Source organism: Rhagoletis pomonella, unplaced genomic scaffold (assembly GCF_013731165.1).
Source record: "Rhagoletis pomonella isolate Grant_MI unplaced genomic scaffold, Rhpom_1.0 Rhpom_scaffold_00010, whole genome shotgun sequence".
NCBI classification, from domain to species: domain Eukaryota; kingdom Metazoa; phylum Arthropoda; class Insecta; order Diptera; family Tephritidae; genus Rhagoletis; species Rhagoletis pomonella.
Window position 1 is genome coordinate 29,317,592 of NW_023458564.1, and position 17,663 is coordinate 29,335,254.

Sequence of the window (17,663 nt, forward strand, 5' to 3'; positions counted from 1 at the left end):
CGTGCAGAGCTTTTGCCTTATCAGTGATACGTTCGTAAACAATAACAAAAATGTCAACAACACGACCAGTGGCGAATTAAGTTCTATCGTTTAGTAAATATTGCAAAGTGTGATCTCTCTCCCCCAAAAGATTATATCACTCGTATCAGCTGTTGTTCAGAGCGCTCTCCAATGCCAATGTGGTTGAATGCAACGGAGCATTTAAGCGGTTCCAATCGCTCGCCGGTAGCCTACTGCCGATTGTAGCCGCAGCAGAGGCCGAAAAGGGGCGGTGTACGTGTGTTGGGGATGCTTAGAGGTAGGGTGTTGTACAAACATATGTACGTACGAGTAGCGGCAGCCAACGGACGGTCGTGGGTGCTGCATTCGAAATGATTGCTGAAGTTTGCTCGCGCGCAGCTTTGTTGTTGCAGTTGCAGTTGCTGTTATTTTTCTATTTGTGTGTCGTTAGAACTATTACTAGTTATCATTTGTGTTGCCGGCTCCGCTAGCTGCCACGATGTTCGACTTTTGGCGTTTAGGTTACGTCGCTGCTGCACTACGTCGACCGAGTGCATGTGCATCTGGGTGTGCAAGTGTATGTGTGTAGGTTTTATAGGTAGTTCGCTGACTTATTAGCTCATTGTTGTTGCGATTTTTTCTGTGTTGTTTACGCTGACGTTTCAACAACAGCGACAACAGTCCGCCGCTCGCGTCGTTCACCATACATTCTGCCATTTCGCCAGAGTTTATAGTTTCTCGGTTTCGATTTCAGTATCGCATAGGAAGTTGTCGCGAGCGCTTGCTTAGTAGAGCTTGTTCGAGTAGTAAATAAAAGGAATGCAAAGGCAAACGTTTGCCGCAACGCAAAATTCACTCACCCACAATACAAATGCAATTTTGAGCAAAGAAAGGCACAACGAATGTTGTCAATTCTTGGTGGGTTTTCCATTTTTTTTCTGTTTTTGGTGAAGTGGTGAAGAAGAATAATTAAATAAAATATGCAAAATTGAATTAATTTGCACAAATACAAAATTAAAAAAAAAATTGAATGTGTTTAATTAGTATGTACTTCTTTGAAAATTCATGAATAGTGCAATTAAAATCCGTAAAACAGTGCATTGAAAAAAAATAAAAAATAAAAAAAAAATTGTAAAACCTCTGAAAAGCTTCAGTAGCAGTAATTTTGAAAGCAGCGATTGTGACGACAAATGGGCAAAATAGAAATATAACAAAACAGAAGTTGCAATACAATCTCTAACAATTTATGCAACAACAATTGCTAAACTGAAAAGATACAAAAACAACGTGCAATAAATTTAACGTACACTCGTTTGCCAACAGCTAAACAATATTTTTCTAATATGTATAGGTACAAAGAATATATATACATACATATATACATATTGCAATAAAATAAAGTATGTTATGTAAAATGAAATGAAGTATGGAAATGTGCAAAAAAGAATAAATGTTTTATATAATCACGATTTTCTATGGAAAATTGCAAAAATAGTGCACCCGCCGGCATGGCTGTCGTTTAAAAAAAAAATTGGCCAAAGAATTGGTTTCGCATTTGAGACAAAATTCATAGCGAGCTTGCTGCGGCTATGCGCTTTAATTGAAACTCTAATTACTTTGTTTGCGGTACCTAGACACATACCTATGTATATGTACATACATATCTATGTATTATTTATGCATAATTATAAATGTGCCTAAACTTTTTTCAATGTGGCTGAGGTATCTGCAAACTACATATTGGATGGTTGCAGTTTGAAGTGCCAATTTGAAACTAATAGCTATGTACATACTTAGGTGGTAAAAAAGGAAATGTTACAGTTCGCAAGAATCTACGTTAAATATATGCACATACTAAGTCCCACACTAGAAAGTCTTCTTCCGACAGGTCATTGTTGTTGCCGGCGTTGCTAGTGCCACTTTTTCCGTATTTCGTCTTATATGCTTTGTATTGCTAGTTTTGTTTACATCACACCACACATTCCAACATATCGAATTGCACGCACTCAGCCGGAGTCGAGAAGTGGTTATGGAGAGTACTTACTAGATTCGTATGCACATACATACATATATGTATTTGTGGCGCACTGAAAACTTTTCTTGGCAGACGTCATTGCAACGTGCGTATGTTTTTTTTGCGGTTCTTTGCCTCCATGCGTTACTGCAATAAATAAATAAATAAATATTCCCGTGGCTTTGTAAAGATTTTTCGCTCCAGATATGTACAACTTGAAACAGATGAAACTTATTCGAAAATAAACTTTCTATGACAGAGAATTGGAACTGATAACTGATTTAAAGCATAAATATTGCGCAAATAATTTTAATGCTAAAAACAAAGTACCTTTTTATTTTACATCTTCCTTTCAGTTTTCTGGTAAACAAAAAAAGGTTTTTAAAGTTTTACAAAAATTTGCAAGTTAGTCCATATCTTAGATATGCATCCATATCCATGATGCATTTAATTTTAGCGTCAAGGCAATTTTCGTTACATAACAACAAATATCTCGCACGATTAGGTAATCGATTATTCCCCATTTTCGAAAACCGGTTTTCGAGTTATTCGAAAAAATGGCAATTTGAAAAAGACCGGTTCTCCATTTTCAAATTAAGAAAAAGCTGACATCTTTCTCGCTAGGTCTCAAACCCGTCGGATCTGGCCCTTCCCTGAGGCGCTTGCAGTTAGATAACAATGCAAACTACATGTAGTGGATTCACAAAAAAAAAAAACATTGAAAAAGTTTCGTTTGTTTTCCTTGCATTTTTTTTTTAAATAATTTTCTGACAAATTGGCCAGTATTCAATTAAAAAAATGTATGAAGAGGTTCTATTTTCATTTTCAATAAAATAAATATTTAGAATGTTAATATTCTGTTGTATAAATAAACTAGTTGGAAACCCGGTTCGATTTTAAAAGTAGATATGGATTACTCGGTATTTGAAACATCAAGATTACAAAAAAAAACCGCCTAAAATAATAAAGAAAATGTGAACCCGATTCGGAAACCCCTAGTCCATCCCCATAGGAACTACTAAGTAGTTATGTGTAAATTTCTGCGCTTATACTGAAAATTAAAAAAAGTTGGTACATTTTATTAGCCCTTACTTGCCTGTAGTGCTATTCTAAGGACAATGTGCGAAGTCAGTGACCTTTTGAACAAAAAAGCATTTTGTTTACTCAACATAGGGTCCATAAAAAAGTATTTATTTCAGTGATGAACTCTTCATTCGGAAATCAGTTTCAGAAATAAAAGTTGCAACGAGTGAATTCAACTGAAACCGCGCAAATCGATTTCGGAAATATATTTCAACGTTTTCGTGATGCACTTGCAATCTGCAATTCGCCTTTCGGAAATAAAAAAACCATCTTTTGAAAGACACTTTACATACAAGGCGTGACCTGCTCATGCAACTGCTTTCTGAAATTTCTCAATTTGACAGCCTTTTCGAAATATATTGCATTGCCACGTCTGACACGCTCATTACGCTATTGGCCAACATACCACAACTTATTACTTTTAGTGCAGTTCTTGATTGTTTCTTGCTCTATGATGTGTTGTGGTGAATCTATATTTCGTCTACTGGTTCGGATTGCGGCTACACATCGCCAAACACTCCTTTGAAGTGGTCACACGGTTGCGTTTATGGTCGAGTGTGAGCAAGCGCAGTACCCATCGCGCGGATAGCTTTTTCATATCCAAATATTCATCTAAAATAGGATATACCCACTCAGTTGAGATGCTAACAGCCTCAGTCACTTCACACACTTTCATTCTCCGATCTTCCAATATCATTCCATGGATTTTATCAACCACAACGGAACTCAGTAAACCACTTTTTAACCATTGAAAATGATAATGCAGAATCCTTCTTCTTCTCGTTCTAAGCGATTTCGGCTGAGTTTAACAAAGCAAGCCAGTCGTTTCTCTTCTGCGCCAACTGACGGCAAGTTGAAATTCCAAGTGAAGCCAAGTCCTTCTTCTCTTGGTCTTTCCATCGCAGAGGGGCCTCCCTATTCCTCTGCTACCACCAGCGGGTCCATGTCGTGGCAAAGCTCATCGTTCCATTGTCTGCGGTGTTGGTAAAGGCCCGTAAATAAACCGCAAAATCTTTCGCTTGAAAGCTTCAAGAGCCGCCTCATCGGATGTGGTTATTGTCTATGCTTCTGCGCTACATACCAGCACGGGCTGGATGAGTGACTTATAGAGTATGGTTTTCGTACGTCGAGAGAGGACTTTACTCTCAGTCCAAAGTAGCACTTGTTGGCAAGAGTGTTTCTGCGTTGGATTTCCATGGTGACAGCAGAGTCCCAATGCAATTTAACGAATTTTGATCTGCTAATGATTCTGAATACATCGGTTGTTGCCTCCCAAAATTATGTAAGGTTTCAACACTGCCATATAAATAGTTAATGCGCCAGATACAGTTGTGGGGAAACCTATTTTAACGGCTATTAACCTGAAAAGTTCGCATTCTGAAGATAAAATATACTTAGACAGAGTTTAACGCCCTACAATCGGGAGTAGTCCTCGAATGACCTAATTACGACACGCAACGCAAATCGGAAGTGATCGCCCGTTCATTATCACCGATCAACCGCATCTCCAAACAGTTATGGCTTAGCAGAGTAGCTTATACTATTTATCACCGCCAAATGACACGCTCAAATTGACACAACCTTCAAATAGGAAAAGCTGAACAAAATCTATTTATTTTTATTCGCGTCAGATGCTCAAGGAACGACACTCAACGCAAGGAGTTCTCTTAGCATAGATACCACATCATACATGCTATACTGGTTCACCTTGGGAAGGAAAGCCCACAGCGGCAGCACAAAGTTATCGAGACGTTAAGGCACCGTGGCATTCGCGTAACTCTCAGTGGTGGATTCACCGGCATAAGTTTCCAGAAGGCTGCATAATGACGCAAGAAAAATAAAAGCAGTCTTATTAGTGTTTTTTCAGTTAAATAAGATATTGATGAAGGATCAATTTTGGCGGACGTTAGAAATGTGGTCTGCGAACTGTTTTATTAGAAAAAATAAATTTTGAAAAATTTTGAGATGCGACTGTTTTTGATTTAGGGCGCGATATGCGCTTTCATAAATACATACTTATGTACTTATAAAAATCTTAGCAAAGTTCCTGCGCGTTTTACCGCAGGATTAGCCTCTTAAACGTTGCATATAAGATCTATTAGAGCATTTTGTATGAAAAGCCATAGCCCGCCGTCAACGAACTGATTAGGTCATGTCAACGTGGTTTTCGTTCTGGTAAGTCCACCATAGAAGTACCTCAACTCTTAGAAAAAAATAAATGAGATGGACCACTCCGTGCCGTTCGATATCAAAGGAAGTTTCTGGGATGGACATCTTTAATCTGATTCTGGATAATATACTAAGTGCTGCATAATGGAGCCACTCTGGAACAGTTTTATATAAGAGCGTATAATTACAGATGAAAACTCAGTGAGTAGTTCTGGAGGTGCACCAAAACAAGACCAAGTTACTTGCTGGTGGTAGCTGAGGAAATGGGAGGCCCTCTCTGCGGTTGAGAGCCCAGTGGAGAAGGACTCGGTTTAGCACTGCATTTCCAATTGGTGTGAGTTGGTACAGAACACAAACAACGGCTACAGCGCCGAAACAAGAAGAATAAGAATAAATAACTTAAGTAGAAGTTGACATTTTCATTTGGATTCAAATAGATTCAGAAATCTTTTACGAATCATAACTGAAATCAGCTCCCTTTGACCCAGAATGCTCCATATATTCTTTATTTTTCTCTTTTTTGTCGCTTTCGCTTTTGCTTAGGCAGAAATACATTCGGAGGTTTGTCGTTAGAAACAACGGACTAGCGAACGGACCCAGGCCCTGCGGCGTGGTAGTACGCACTTATAACCGCTATATAAACCAATATATAATCTTTGGATACTCTTCTTCATATTGCCGTATTACAGAACTTGCCGTGTCGTCTTTTCATTCAACTGGATCACTTTTATGTCGTATTTTTAGCGCTTCAATTATATTATCTGTACGAAAATTTTCGGTTTCAACTTCGCTCAATCATCGAAGATAGACTTCAATAATTGTCTGCTAGTAGATTCATGCTAAATGTAGGTATGTATATTATACAATTTTCTGTCACTACCACCCTCTCAACTCATTCGTTCTACAGAGCATTCAATAAATTGGTTTTGTTTATTTGAATTTTTGTTACGGGCACATTTATATGCATACTTAAAATCAAGGCGAATACATATAAGGTGGTATCGATTGAACAAATACAACAATTACTTTTATTTTGTTTTTGCTTTTAGCGGGCCATTGTCAAATTTCACCTATTCTTCCCCGAATGAAAAAGGGTGACAGAAAATGCAAACACTCTCACGTTTTCACTCACTCACTAACGAAATTCAAAATTTTGACAATCAAGCGCTACTCACAGCTGATGAAACAACACCACCTTATATAAATTCGCCTTGCTTTAAATTATATATAATATATTCCGTGAGAGTATTCGAAAATCTGTTTCAGGGTTCGGATTAAAAAGTTTTCACTACACAGTAGATTAAAGAAAAAAATGGCAGCAGAGTGAAAAGTTTTGCAATAGTTCTAATAAAATTATATGCAATTGGAAAAAATATTCGTGGCCTGAGATTTCCAAATTATGTCTCAAAAAATCTCGTTTTAAAGCAAAGTATTGAAGCGATTAGAATCCTGCACATTTTTATTAAAAATACAAGTTAACCGATTCCATGGAAACTGATCCACTTTACGGTATTGGGAAGGTTTTTTATTTGAATAAAACTAAAATAAACAAAAAAAATGTTGCCATATTTTGATACACTAAATTTTAAGTTCATTTCTCTGCGCTTTCTGGGAAAAAATTTAACTACAACTGCCGAAGCGATATTCTAGTGTTTGATTGATAAATTATAACCTGCAAAGAAATACCTTTAACTTATAAAACTTGTCGTTTACTATTATATAAATATGTGGGAAAAATGGCAGGACTTTGCCCTGTGCGGAGTAAAATTCATGTTCGCCTCAAAAATCCAGCAGCTCTACTGCAATTGCAGTTAAGTCCGAACGCTGCTCTGTTTCATCAACGCACAGTGGTTCGAAATTGGCATTTTGTGTTCACAAGTCACTGAAGTCTTTATTTCTCAATCAATTTAATTAATTTCTTTCTTGATGAAAGCTAATAAATTTGCCAGATACCAGTTGAGCCCGATATTTGAATGCTTGATTGTTTGTATTAATTTTTTTTAGTGCAAAGTGCAGAAAAAGTAGCAATTTTGAAGAAACTCGATTCTCCTTTTCCAGTTAATAGATGTTACATAATAAAAACTAGTTGAAAACGATTACAGGGTTCTCCCAAATCGAAAAAAAACTTAAAAAATAAAAATAATTTGAAATGTTATAAAAGATGTTCACCAAAATTATTATTTTTTGTTTTTCGTTTTTATAAAAGTTTTGGGTATGCAGTTTTATACGTAATTAGATTTTAGTATAATAAAGATCACGGCGCAAGTGGCTAAGAGTTCGCGTTGATTTTTAATAATATAACAAATGCTTTTATTTCCCATTTAGCATGCAGATATGGGCGAATCCGAGAAATAGTCAACCAAAATCTGAGAAAATACATGCAATTCAAATTCTCATGTTTTTGTGTCGAAAATGGCATAGTACACCATATAGTTATTTCACATTTCTTTTCACACTTATTTGAGAAATCTGATTTGCCCCTCTTACTTCTTCAAACAAAACCAGAAGTAGCCTTGATTTTAAGCACTATATATTTAAACAAGATACACCAATATCCCTTTAAAAAAATCAATTTTTTCAACGGCAAAAAGAGTAACGTCCGTAACGTAACGTCCCGAACGCACATATACAATTGTTTTAAAGTTAATTCAACATTTAGTTTTGTTTTATAATACATATTCTTAACTTCATTATTTTTTCTTCAAAGTATTATTTTAGATTTTGTTTTCCATATATGTATGTATTACAACTTGCGCAAATCGGTTGGCTTTGATGGTTATATTAAAATCACTTCCGTTTTCAGTAACGTCCAAACATAAACTTCGAAGGAAAATATGCAGACATTAATTCAAATTCAAATTTCCATTATTATGTTCTCATAAGTACTGCTGTATACCTTCCCTTATACCACAAAAAATTGTAACTTATAATTTTATTTTTTTCGGCAAAAGAAGCGTCCGCACGTAACGTCCGCAACGCAAGGATTCACCCATTTGCTCGAAATGTAAAACTCAACACGACCTCTAAGCCAATTGCAAATTACCCTTTATTGTACTAAAATTTAATGATCTATAAAACTGCATACCCAAAATTTGTCTCGAAACTCAAATTTTTTTTTTTAAATTTTGGTGAAAGGTTTTTATAAAACATTTCACTTTTTTTTTGTGAATTTTTTTTTGTTTCGGGGTCACCCTACAATTGTTTTCAACTCGTTTTTACATATTATGTAATATTTATTAACTGGAACAGGAGAATCGATTTTCTTCCAAATTGCTATTTTTTCTACAGTTTGTACTAAAAAATTTAATACAAACAACAAACAAACAAACCAAAATTCAAAAATCGGGCTCAACTGGTCTCTTGCAAATTATTAGCTTTCATTAAAAAGAATTAATCAAAATGAGTGAAAAATGAAGGCTCCAGTGAATTGTGAACACTAAATTCCAGTTTTGAACCACTGTGCACCCCATCTGTATATAAATTTTATAATATTTGTTGCCATTTCAAAGGAGAACAGTAGCATATTGACTGACGGTGATTGCGGTGATGCCGACGGGACAGAGAAGTTTAAAATTACCAGAGTAATTACGGTCACGTGTTTTCGATTGACAAAGCAACACTCTCACTGCCATGCGATTTTTGAGTAGGGCAAAGCTTTAATGGCATATTCTATTATGTATATGTATTTTATTTTTGAATGAGCTTGGACAAATTCATTCAAATTCAGTGATCGAGGCTCCAACTATTCATAAAACCATGCAAAAGTCTATAGATCAGTTCCGTTTATTTATCAGCAAGAAAGACTGCAAGCAAGCTCTTAAATACCTACATCCATACATATGTACATCCATATTTACTTTCGTCTCATGAATGGAACTCTATAATAAGCTACAAAGCTAGACTGAGCTGATCCACAGATGCGTTAATATTGCAACTGCTGCACTCATTGTTGTTGCCAAGCATTTGAAAGCGATGCCGTTGTTAGCATCAATTGCTTTTTTATGACGTTTTGGTACGAAAGCTTACTATTGTTGTTGTGCCTTAGTGTGACTTTTTTTTTGCTTTGGATTCATAAGTATCTGTGTATATACATATGTATGTGCAGCGGTAGGCGTCGACAGCGCTTGCTCCAATTGCAATTCAATTAAAGTATTTATATTCGTTTTCTGCTGATTTTATAGAAAAGCTCGCAGTGGGCTTAATCAAGGTTGCATTTCAAAGAATACATACAACTCTGTGTAAATACTAGAAATAACTAAGTTATTCACTCTCGCTTTTGAAAATTTCTTCATGCGAATTGTTAACTTGTAAATGTATTCAGTTCAATTAACTAAGGCTTCTGTCCCTAGACTTGGGTTGGTTGACATTATGTATTATATTTTCAGTTTGATATCACTTCCAAGCGTTCAGAAGAGAGAAAAAAGCGTTAGAAAAGAGGGAATCTAAATGAAAAAAATGTGAAATGCTGAGAGTATTCCATTTCTTCCTGCTTCAAATAGCTCTGAATGCAAATAGCTCTGCCTGTAGAGCAATATATGCATGGTGATTGAAAGTTGCCACTTAATATCGGTAAAACAAACTCACTCAACCGCCAACTGCTGTCTTTACTCAGGAGCTTCTTGCAACTCTCCATTTTAGTATTTTCGCTCAGCGTTCGCTGAGCCCTCAGAACTCCGTTTGTCCAAAAGCAGCTCAATCTGTCAGGTGAAAGGAGTTCCAATCTGGCCTGCTGTTATAGTTAATTAGACCTGTAACACTAGACGGTAACAATAGCAGGCTACTTAAGCCAATACTCCTTCAACAATACTGATAAACCTTCAGGAAGCTTTCTGTTCCGTGTAGCGCCGGTTGAACCGTACATACATTTACCTCCTACCCTCTTCAAAGGAGGCACAACTCAAAAATATTTACGTAGATTTTTTTTTGCAAAAACTAATTCGTACGATTTATCTCCAATTAATTCAAATATTTCTTTGTTCATGACTGTACCTATTCTCTTACTAGAAAACTACTGTTACATATATGTAAGTGTTGGATGAGTTGTGCCTCTTTTAAAGAGTGTGTGCGATATGTTCCTCTAGTTCATAGGCTCCCAAATTATGTTCTCGTAGACCCCGTTCAAAACTTTACTGGTTTCGGTGGACACCCTGCTACTCATTTCTTAAATTGCGCGAACGGTGTAAGTCTTATGATTTTTTAAGCAGGTGGCAACCCTATTCAAAAAAATGAAACCTTGCACATATTTTTTAAATTTTTTCTAATACAACGAACAGTGCAGGTTTTATAATTAAAAAAAAGGGGGCAAAGGGGCCCTTCCCAAATAGTCATACCTTGCTGTACATTTAGAGGCCAAGCCGTTTAATTTGGAACCTCAGTTTTGAAAATCGAATAATCGATGCAGATCTGATGCCGTTAACAAAAAATGCCTTCATGTATTGTATTTATTCATAGTACCTACATATTTAGCTTTGATATAACCCTAGTATTTGTGTATTAGGGGGTTATTAGAATCCAGATTGAAGCTTCAAAACTATCACACTCGATTATACACAACACTGGAATACTTGATTTGTAACATAGTGGAATAATAACAAGGTGTAATCAGTAGCGACGTGTTTGTTGTGATTTTGACATGATTGGCATGCTTATTTTCAGTGCTGCCGATCTCAATTTTTATACTACTATTCGTTGGGAAATAGTATCTAAAATACTCCATTTTATAAATTCGTTTATCGCGATTTTTAAAGAACTTGGTGTTCAGAACAATACTAATATTTAAAATTGCTGGATTTGTATAATTTTTGTCCTCAAAAAGTAGAAAAATAAAAGATATCGTGGTTATCAATGGAAAAAAACGTACACAAAAATCGTATGGAAAGGCGCTTTTTTATATTAAATAACTTTTGCTGCATTGCCATAATATTGAGCCAAATGAACTACTGATACACTAGAATAGAGTGGCTGCATGGTTAAATTAGGAATTCGCTTATATTATCGATATTTGTGTGTTTTAATCTATTTAGAAAATTATTTAAAGTCTTATAGGAAATTGCCTTATTTTACGGCTTTTACTTTTTTAAAGTTACAATATATGTCCAAGCTGTGTGGAGCTGCCGATACAAACATATATTCAGGCTTATAAGCCTGTAATTATACATTTTTCTAGATTTAATTTGAAATAGTATGCACCAACGGATTAAAGGTAGTAAATAATTAGTACCTTTTCTAGTACTTTAAAATGCGTGACCGGAATAGACCTGCCGAAAAAGTGAGGTTAAGTTACTGACAACACCTTGTTATTATTACACCATGGATTTGTAACTTTGACTTTTATTTTTGCCTGAAATAATAAAAGGCAACAATTACCGATTTTTTCCTGCTCAAAAAAATAAAAGGCAAATTTTTAATTTTATTTGGCTTATATTGCTGGCAAACGTCAAACTGCCTTTCAATAGTTTTTCCTTGTTTTGTTTTTATCATGAGTATAATGGTGCCTTTGAAAAAGCTAAAGCATAATTTTTCACTATGCCTTTTTGATGTGGAAAATTGTAAAATAAGTAATTTTTAAGCAAAAAAACAAAACCGACTTCAATTCTCATATACAAATTTAGGAGTACCGTTAATTTTTTCATGACCCAGTAATCGGATCTAAACCAGATTAGTATAGGGCCACCTCTTCGATACAAAAAGAATTATCGGTTGACGTGGTCCAAAGTTATGCGTACAAAAAATATTCCCACGAACTGATAACCTCCTCCTTTTTTGGAAGTCGGTTAATAACTTTTATTTTCAGTCTTTGGTTTACACGAAAGCGACTCACAGCGATCAGTTTGAAATTTCTTAGTAATTACCAATATTTTCTACTACTCATTGCCCACAGCTTTCGTCGCACGTTCAGTGATTGTCAATTAACTTTAATGGTGATACATAAATAAATAAACAAAAAAAAAAAACATTACTCAATCATAAATAACCATAAAGTGTTGAAGTTATTAGAATTTCAAGTGCAAGTGCTCCAGCTGTTAACGACAACAAAAAAGAACGGCTGATGAAATGTATTAGTGCTGCTCCGACGGATGTGCGAAATTGTAGTTTGTAGCGAGCACGAAGCGGTGCCTTGTCAATTGGAACTCTAAAAGAATAAAAAATCTTAGTATTCAAATTAAAAATCGAATCAAAATTAAATCAAGTCCGCGTGCAGTTTATATTCGTGCTACAACAACAACCACATCAACAACAATTACAATCTGTGGAGTTGGCGATTCAGCTTTAAAGCTCTGTAACCAGGCTTTGCCAGAAATGTGATCCATTCAAATTGGATTCGTGCGCTTTCGCTTTTCTACATGTGTACATATTTACCTACTCGCGCGTATACATATGAGTAATTGCATGCATGAATGTGTCGTCTAGTTTGGAACAGTGTTAGTAGTGTATTTTCTAGCAATCGCAACAATAGTTGTCGGACCCGGATCCAGCTGGCGGAAATTCGCGTTTTCTTGTCACCATTGTCGTCGCCATCATCGACTCTATCAATGCTGTTAACACAGCGTTAAAGTCGAGTAGGAAGAGTGTTTGCCTCGTTGTCTGCAGTAATGCTTGCGAGTGCTTACATATGTCCTTGAAAGCGGTATTATTATCATTTAGTGATAGCCATAGCTATATCCCCAGACTTAGTGTGCATAGTTAACCGCCAACCAGACGCGCATTTGTTGTGCTAGCTCAACGCAACCCTGCTGAAGTAAAGTCGATCAATTTTTTTCTGAACGCAGCATCCCTTTAATAAAAAAAATTATCGCCGAAATGGATATGAAATTGGATTTAGTAAATCAGTCGCAGGAGATGAGCACCGGCTCGCCGTCGGAGGTGCCAAATGATCCAGGGTAAGTGATTTCTAAAAGATAAGATACGATAAATTTGGGACGGAAAGTAATCATTACTTTTTTAAATTTTAACCAAAAAAATCAACACGTTGTAAGATTCTTAATGGCCTTTTAAATTGTATAAAAATAATTTTTTTTTAAGTGGGAAAATAAAACTCAATAATGATTATTATCCCCGTGCGGAAAAATGTAAATTATCACATAATTGTTTCCGTTGAGCGAAAAGATAAAACACAATAATATTTAATAGATATATTTAAAGAGAAATTTAGATAATGATTAAATGCTGATTTAATTAATTTAGTTGTAATAATTGCGGTCCCTGGAATAAATATTTATAAATTTTAACTACAACTTTACAGAACTATATTTTACAACAAGTAGAACAGCGCTGTGGTGTAGTAGTTAACAGTGTGCACTAACATATGTGTTTATTATTCAATGCTATCTGTGCTCAAAAGAAGTAACCACATAAGTGGATTAACTCAGTGAGAGGGGAGGCCCAGGATTAGCGTTTTTACACACCATTTATTCAATTAAAAAATGTTTGGGTATACCAGTAGTCAGAGATCCAGCTGATAATTTGGGGTCATCATAGTAAGAAAGCAAAAATTTTTTCTAGTGGATAATTTCAATCCATTATTAAACGAAGTGCATGTCAGCGGGCGGTGAGTTTGACCGCGGTTGTTATCGAAAGACGTAACAAAAGTATTTGAAAAAATGTATAGTAAGTATGCTGAAATTTGGTAACGTTACAGTCGGCTATTTCGGTTCCACGAAAAAAAAATGTTTCTCAAAATAGTGCATTTCTGCATTTTTTCTTAATCGTTTCGTTCCTTCAAAGTACGTGAATTTTGGTACGAGCGTCTGCAAAATCATGATAAAATTACATTTAATTTTGTGACAGTAAATCATTTAAATTTTGCAGGAAATCCTCGTCATCTATGTCCACTGAAATTCCTCTGTTTTTAAGAATAGGTTTCTATCTGATGGAATATGTAACTTTTTTTCTGGTCCTGACGTCTTTAACGGATTTATTGCAAAATATGCAAACCGTGCTATTGGATATTTTGTCATGAAGATTGTCGCATGGTCACGATAAACCGTTTTTCCAAAACCACCTACATTTGCGCCATCAACCTTGTTGACAGCATTGTCGCTTCTATCAGCGCAGTAAGCTTGAGCAACAAGCTTCTTTTTAAGCATTTCGAAATTTATTAATGTACTAGCCAATGCCCGCTTACTTCGCGGCGCCTAATAAGAGCTTTTGCGTTAGCCAATGCAAAAGAGCGTTTAAAAACAAAATAAGTCTGTAAAGTCAAAGTTTTTGATTTAAGTTGAAACCACTAAGGCGCAGTATCCTCCTCACACATAGGCAAATAGTAGTAACGCTGTGATACCATATGGAATACCAATCCCTTTTGGTGTCATGAGCTTTACTGATGGTCTTATTTTCACCTGTGAGATCTCTGCCAATCATGCGTAATCTTTTTGTATGATCTTACGTATGCCAATAAAAGTTCTTATAGGGAAACTCAAGAGCACAGAAGTGCATTTTCTTTATAGGAAGGCCAAGAATCCTCGCTGTCCCATAGGATGAAAAGTTTTCCGGTACATAGCTAAATGAGTAGTGTGATCTCTTAAGTATCTTTCAAATGAAGCAGTTGATATACCTACGGTGATCTTTCCTTGTTAATTCACCACTTTTACAATTCGTGGTAAAATTTATGAACTGATTTCAGGGTAGATGCAAGACCGCATGATCGTGCATGAGGGCGTCAGAAAAACTTAACCCCATGCTTCATTTAAACATTTGAAAACTAAATTCGTATAACTTAAACATAGGTCCAAAGCAGACCAACCACACGGGGTTTCTATACATTTCGGCTGCAGCGCCATCCATTGGGCTTATTTTCTGCAAAACCATTGCTTACCATAAAATGAATACGTGTTATGAATTTCTACCTTAACTCCAGCGGCACTAATCGGGTAAATTTTTATCAAAAGAATTTTCTATCATACAGGTACATAGCTCACATTTAAAATTTGAACGAAATCGGTTAATAAATACGATTTTTATAAATAACTCTACTCCAGCACCACCTAGCGAGTTTTATAGTAGCATGTAATTGGACCATATATGTATGTAAGATAACCTCCGACAATCTGACGGACCTCTATTCAGTGTTTTTTGAGTTTATTCCGAACAACGAAAACGGCTATCATTTTATGCAAATAGGTATGTAGATAGGACAGTTTATAGCGAAACTCGTAAAAGCAAAGCTCCATTCTTTGTGAAAAACTTAAAAAAATTCTTCAAAATTTTCACAAAAATTTTACTTTACTGAAAATTAAAGACAAAGTTAGAATAGTTCAATGGGATTTATAAATCTAGGAGAAAATGGTTCCCAATCGAGTGATACTTGCGCGTTTACGTAAATGTATATCGATCCAGCCTTTCCAATAATTATCACTTTTCGCCATAACTACGGTATTGATAACATATGTAGCTGTGTAGAATTTCAGGACGTTAGCGTAAGCAGTTCCAGACATAACCTATATGAGAAGTTCAGTTTGCATGGAAGGAAGGAGCCACGCCCCCTTTCCCAATGCATTTGTAATATATGCATCAGTGCTAAGTTTCAGTTCCCCAGCGTAATTGGTTTTAGTGATATATTGGTTTTTTACGTTTTAGTCTGTATAAGAATTTTAGGAATATCCCGAGCTAAATACCGAGTAAATTTTTGGTCAGAATATTTATTTTCAACGTGTTGCCAAATATGAACCAAGTCGATGCAGCCGTTTAGTAGTTTAGTGAAATGCATTGTAAAGAGAACTGTATGAAATTGTAAAACGTAACGTCTCAGATTTCTTAATTTTTTTGGCAGCAACAACGAAAAGTTTAAATTTTTTTTAGCGAAAACCCTTCCAAACAGAAATAAAAAAAAATTAAGTTTGTGGTTATATCAAGGCGAAATTTTGAGAACGGTGCGTTGCTAACTCTAAATATAAACAACGACGCACTGGAAAAAGTTAATACGTTCAAATACCTAGGAATAATGATCGACGATAAACTAAAACAAAAAAAAAATGGATTCTATATTTTCAATTAGAGCTCGAGCAAAACTGCATTTAATTCCATACATTAGCTTTTGCGTGATGCGCTTGCAAACATACAGACAAACATACCGAAATTTTAGATTTGGCTTCTGTTGATCTAATAAACCCCCTATTAATTTTTCTTTATCATCTATTATGTACAGATATCGGCCTGTTGCAATTTTATTATTCTCAAGTACTCTCGTTTGATACCCATATGGCAACACTTAGTTTATATAGTAAATTTAACTGAATTAAAGTTTTCAAATAAGTGGCAACCCGCTTCAAGAATATTTTCAAAAGTAAGCTTCCTAATCCTCTTTAGTTTAATATTCGTATTGCAATATTTCATTTATTTTACAAATTGCAATGAATACAATCTTTCAATCAGTTGGCAAATCCCCTAAAAATATTTTCAGGATTAAAATTTCCTATCGTCTTTAGTTTGATGCCAATATTGCAATATTTAATTTATGCTATCAATTATATTAAATTAAAGTTTTCAAATAGGTGGCAACCTTCCACAAACATATTTTCAGCTGTAGGCCTTTGTAAATTTCTTTCATTTAACAGCCATATTGCAGTATTCACATTACCGTATCAATTGACCTAAACTGAAATTTTAAACACAGGCAACTCTCTAATTTTTTCTTCTATATTGGAAGCTAAATCTCTAGCGATACAACGGTGAAAACTGCATTCAATTCCATGCTTTCGACTGATGCGCGTACAAATATACAGACAGACAGATATTCAAAAATTCTAAGAATTGTTTATTTGGCTTCTGTGGCTTTAATAAAAACCGACCATATTAATTTTTCTTTAATATCTATAAGGTACAGACATCGACCTGTTACAATTTTATTATATATATATCTAGATGTAGATATAGATTTCATTTATTTTATCAATTTAATACAATAAAATTTTTCAAACAGGTGGCAGCCCTTCCTAAAACCATTTTCGGCAATAAAATCTCCTAAACCCCTTCAGTTTGATACCCATATTGCAATATTCAATTTATCTCATAAATTAAATTAAATGTAAATTTTCAAACAGGTGCCAACTCTAAAAAATATTTTTGGCTGTAAGCCTTCTTCAGCCTCGTTCTTTTGACGCCCATATTGCAATATTCATTTTTTCTTATCAATTTACTTAAACTCCGATTTTCAAACAGGTGGCAACTCTCTAATTTTTTTCTTCCTATATTTTAAGTTAGACCTCTAGCAATACTTCGGTGAAAACTGCATTCAAATCCATGCATTCGTTTTCGAGTGATGCGCGAACAAACATACAGACAGACAAACAGACAGACAGACCAAAAAATCTAAAAATGGTTGATTTTGCTTCTGGTGCTCTAATAAAGACCCCCCCACATTAATTTTTCTTTAATATCTATAATGTACAGACATCGACCT

General features: G+C 35.2%; 1 long non-coding RNA gene across 1 annotated transcript in view; it reads left to right on the top strand.

The window, feature by feature from the left end:
* The first annotated feature begins 726 nt into the window (after nt 1–726).
* Nucleotides 727–17,663, top strand: part of LOC118746223 — a 114,621-nt gene continuing 97,684 nt past the window's right edge. The window contains exons 1-2 of the long non-coding RNA XR_004993813.1: nt 727–918; nt 12,147–13,146. This is a non-coding gene — a long non-coding RNA (uncharacterized LOC118746223). The remainder of the gene's footprint in view (nt 919–12,146; nt 13,147–17,663) is intronic.